This window comes from Gossypium arboreum, unplaced genomic scaffold, assembly GCF_025698485.1.
Source record: "Gossypium arboreum isolate Shixiya-1 unplaced genomic scaffold, ASM2569848v2 Contig01109_ERROPOS376215, whole genome shotgun sequence".
In the NCBI taxonomy this organism is placed as follows: Eukaryota; Viridiplantae; Streptophyta; class Magnoliopsida; order Malvales; family Malvaceae; genus Gossypium; species Gossypium arboreum.
The window spans coordinates 250,918-255,145 of record NW_026441215.1 but is presented as its reverse complement, the minus strand read 5'-3'; the positions used below and the strand labels follow the sequence as shown (position 1 = coordinate 255,145).

Genomic DNA, 4,228 nt, shown 5'->3' with positions numbered 1-4,228 from the left:
CTTGTCACCGTGTCCATTTATACCCACACACTTAGTGCCGAGACCAATACCTTATGCATTTTGCTGCCTTTATACATTCAACAATGGCATCATTCCATACACATACATTTGAATTTACACATCAACTCATTTAAACACAATTGCATAAATATTATGATCATTTAAATCAATACCAAATATATGCTTAATGACTTACCTTGTGTTGGGTAAAATGGTTCCAACTCGGCTATTCGATGTTCTTTCCTTTGCTTTTGCTTGATTCTCCCCCTCTAGCTTCTTGAGCTAATCAATAAATTAACTAGTATAACCGTCTTGCCAAATATTTATACATATATACATGACATCAACAATACTATCATCATTAATTCATCAATTCACAAAGTTTTATTTCACGAACATTTGACCCATTTTTACCCCATATGGCCGAATGCTACATTCATTACCCAACTAGCCATTCAACAATTTTCAGCCTCATTACCACCCTTTTTATGTCTAATCGTCTAAATGAGATCATAAACATGCCTAACTATAGCCGAATGTGCAACATTAAGCAAGCATTTCCATTGCATTTAACGCTTAACATTTACCCCATCTAGGCCAAATTTTGCTAGCACACAAGCCTTTGGCCGAATGTCCTTGACCTCTAGTCACCCAAAATTTCTTTGTTCTTTAAAATTCATCCAAGACTACATTCGGCACTTCCAACTAATAATTTAGGTGCTCTCAAGCTCATTCACAAGTACTATTATATATCACATTAAGCATTAAATCATTTTGCAACATAAATTTTATAGCATGGCCGAATACTCATGCACATACACACATAACAACAAGAACTCAATGGCACAAAAATCTCCTTTTTGTTAAACATTCTAACTCACTCATCTCCATGCTTTCATCACAACAACATCAAAACACTAATTAGGAAATACAACATTCTTGGCCGAAATTTAACTCACCTAACAACTTAGTTTCGATGCAAGATTCAAGGAAAAATTTGAACCAATCCTCCAAACTATGCATGCATTTTCAAGAGTGGCATAAAACATACCTTCTTGTATCAAAACACCTTAGTCTAGTAAGCTCCCATGGCTGATTTTCTCAAGCTTCCCCCCCTTTCTTCTTAGTACATTCGGCCATGCAAAGAAAAATGAGAGAATGGACACTTTTTTTTTCTTCTTCTCAAGTCATGGCAATTGTAACAAAATGAGAAAGGATGAACAACAAAATTTTTCTCCTTTCTTTTTCCTCAACTCACGGCAACAAGGGGGGGCATCCACACTCTTTTTTTTTCATCATTTTCCTTTTTTTTTTCATTTCTTTATTTTCCTTCCATAATGCACTAGGCCAACATGTCTAGGACATGTTTTCTTTGCCCATCATCATGTCATGGCCAGCCACTAACCTTAGGAAATGGGTTATTTGACATGCAACTCCACCTTTGTGTTAACATGCACTAATAAGCCATTTAAAATTAGCCTATCATATTTCACCATGTTTCACATTGATCCCTATTTAATAATTTCTCATAAAATTGGTAAAATTAGAGAATGAAACTTCCACATATGCATGCACACACATAGTAAGCATAGAATATAACAATTAATTATTTTTATGACTCGGTTTAGTGGTCCCGAAACCACTTTCCGACTAGGGTCAATTTAGGGTCTGTCACAACTCTCCTCACTTAAGAAATTTTCGTCCAAAAATCTTACCGTAAATAGGCTCGTATCGCTCTCTCATAGAGTCCTCAAGTTCCCAAGTGGCTTCTTCAATTCCGTGTTTATGCCACAACACCTTCACTAATGGGATTTTCTTATTGCGCAACTCTTTTACTTGGCGCATCGAATGCGAACCGCTCTTCTTCATAACTCAAATTAGGTGAACCTCGACCTCGGATGGAGTAATTACGTGTGTCGGTCGACCTATATCGTCAAGCATCGAGACATGGAAAACGCTGTGAATCCTTTCAAGCTCGGGGTAACATTAATTGGTACGCCATGGTCCAACTTGTTCGGATACTTCATACGGACCGATGAACCTCGGACTCAATTTTCCCTTACGGCCAAATCTAAGCACCTTCTTCCGGGTGAGACTTTGAGAAATACCTTGTCTCCAACCCGATATTCAATGTCTTTCCTTTTCAAATCCGCATACGACTTTTGGCGATCCGGCGACCTTCAAACTTTCACGAATTACTCGAACTTTCGCTCGGCATCCTTAATCAAATCAACCGAAGATTTTACCTTGATAAGTTCATCCGAATAATGGGTACGGCATTTACGATCGTATAAAGCCTCGTAAGGCGCCATCTTAATACTTGATTGAAAGCTATTGTTGTAGCGAATTCAATCAAAGGCAAATATCTTTCCCATGAACCACTAAACTCAAGGATGCAACATCTCAACATATCCTCAAGGATTTGAATTATCCGTTCGGATTGACCATCGGTTTGGGGATGAAAAGCGAAGCTAAAATGCACTTGGTACCCAAAGCCTCTTGCAATTTCTTCCAAAATCGCGATGTAAATCTTGGGTCTCTATCCGATACGATAGAAACAGTACCCCATGCAATCGAACAATTTGGGAGACGATAATTCGCCAATTTATCGAGCGAAAAATCCGTATGGACAGGATAAAATGAGCGACTTGGTCGGTCTATCAACAATGACCCAAATCGTATCTTTCTTACTTGCCGACACCGGTAATCCGGATATAAAATCCATTGTCACTCGATCCCATTTCCATTCGGTATCATGATTGGTCAAGTAATCCCGATGGCACTTGATGTTCCGCTTTCACTTGTTGACATATCGACACCTTGAAACAAATTCGAAATGTCTCGTTTCATACCGGCCACCAAAATTGGCGTTTGTGTCATTTTACATTTTAGTACTACCCGGTGGATTGACATTCGACTCATGTGAGCCTCGCTCAAAATCATCGAAACAAGTTCGAATTCCTTGGAATACATAATCGACCCTTAAACGTCAGCGGTCATTGTCGTCAATCTGAAATTCGATTCTTCATCCAAACACATTCGCTCGCTTAGTGACCAATTCAGCGTCGACCTTCGAGATTCAAGTATTTGATGAATCAATAACGGTTTGGCCTCTAATTCGACTACTAGCACCTCCTGGGTGAAACGGATAAATGAGCATCCATCGCTCTCAAAGCGCATAAAGGCCTTGCGACTTAAAGCATCGGCCACCACGTTGGCCTTTCCCGGGTGATAATCAATGATGAGTTCATAGTCTTTCAACAACTCAAGCCAACGTCTTTGTCGCAGGTTTAAATCTCTCTGAGTCATCAAATATTTTAGACTCTTGTGGTCCGAATAAATATGACACCTCTCTCCAAACAAGTAATGCCGCCATATCTTCAAGGCGAACACTATGGCTGCTAGTTCAAGGTCATGGGTCGGATAGTTTCTCTCATGCGGCTTTAGTTTTCTCGACGCGTAAGCCACAACTCGACCTTCTTGCATCAACACACAACCTAACCCAAGCAAGGATGCGTCACTGTATATGACAAACTCTTTACCGGACTCCGGCTGTACTAGCACTAGGGCCTCGGTTAAACAAGTTTTTAGTCGATCAAAACTTTCTTGACAGCGTTCGACCACTCGAACTTAACATCTTTTGGAGTAGTTTCAGTCATCGATACAGCTATCATCGAAAAACCTTTCACAAATCGTCGATAGTATCCGCAAGCCCCAAAAGCTCCTAACTTCGGTAACATTCCTTGGAGGTTTCCAATCGACTATGGCTAAAATTTTGTTCGGGTCCACCACGACACCCGATCACGACACCACGTGCCCCAAAAAGCTAACCTCTCTCAACCAAAATTCACATTCTTGAACTTTATGCGTATAATCGCTTATCTCGTAAAATTTGCAACACTAGCCTCGGTGTTCAAAGATGTTCGGTTTCATCTCTCGAATAGACAAAATGTCATCGATAAATACAACTACGAACCGATCCAAGTATGGCCTGAAAATTCTATTCATTAAATCCATAAATACCGCAGGGGCATTAGTGAGCCCAAACGGCATCACCAAGAATTCGTAGTGACCGTACCTCGTTCTAAAAGCGGTTTTGGGTATGTCCGATTCTCGGACCCTCAACTGATAGTACCCCGACCTCAAATCTATCTTTGAAAACACTGAGGCTCCCTTTAATTGATCAAACAAATCGTCAATTCGTGGCAACGGATATTTATTCTTTATC

General features: G+C 40.0%; 1 long non-coding RNA gene across 1 annotated transcript; it reads right to left on the bottom strand.

Annotated features, from left to right (window-relative positions):
• Nucleotides 1-249: 249 nt before the first annotated feature.
• Nucleotides 250-1,427, bottom strand: LOC128289331 (uncharacterized). The gene is made up of 2 exons (XR_008278940.1): nucleotides 1,052-1,427; nucleotides 250-282 (listed from the first exon to the last, which is right to left on the bottom strand). It is a non-coding gene; the product is annotated as an uncharacterized LOC128289331 (long non-coding RNA).
• Between the last annotated feature and the right edge of the window lie 2,801 nt (nucleotides 1,428-4,228).